Genomic DNA, 493 nt, shown 5'->3' with positions numbered 1-493 from the left:
AAAGAGAAAAAGAACAAAGAATATTTAATGAAAAGAAAACCATAGTTTGACAAAGATAGCCCATGGCAAACAAAGTAAGATTGGTAATGTGACTCGAAAAGAAAAAGGTATAATCAAAATGTTTGATGAAAAGAAAATAAAATAAAGAAATTTGAGTTGATGGAGGAACTTGGGAGAATCCGCTCATACAAGTGAAAAAGTATGATTGCAAGACTTTTTTCCTTGTGATATCTACCTACATAAAAGAAAAAGAAAGAATAATTTAATTACATGAAATCCTATTGGTTTAAAGGAGGCTAAATCGGATTCAAGAATGGAAAAGTGCATGAAGCCTTATTGGTTTATGGGATGGAAAAGGTTATTAGCAAAAGAAATGTGCATGAAATATTATTGGGTGATAAGGTGATATTAAAAGGAAATGAAAATGAAATGCATGAAAATGCATGTTAAATGAAATGCAAATGAAATAAACCAAAAGAGAATACCATGTGAA

This window comes from Theobroma umbraticum, unplaced genomic scaffold (assembly GCF_002168275.2).
Source record: "Theobroma umbraticum cultivar Fairchild unplaced genomic scaffold, ASM216827v3 scaffold_39.0, whole genome shotgun sequence".
NCBI lineage: Eukaryota > Viridiplantae > Streptophyta > Magnoliopsida > Malvales > Malvaceae > Theobroma > Theobroma umbraticum.
This window is presented reverse-complemented; position numbering follows the sequence as displayed.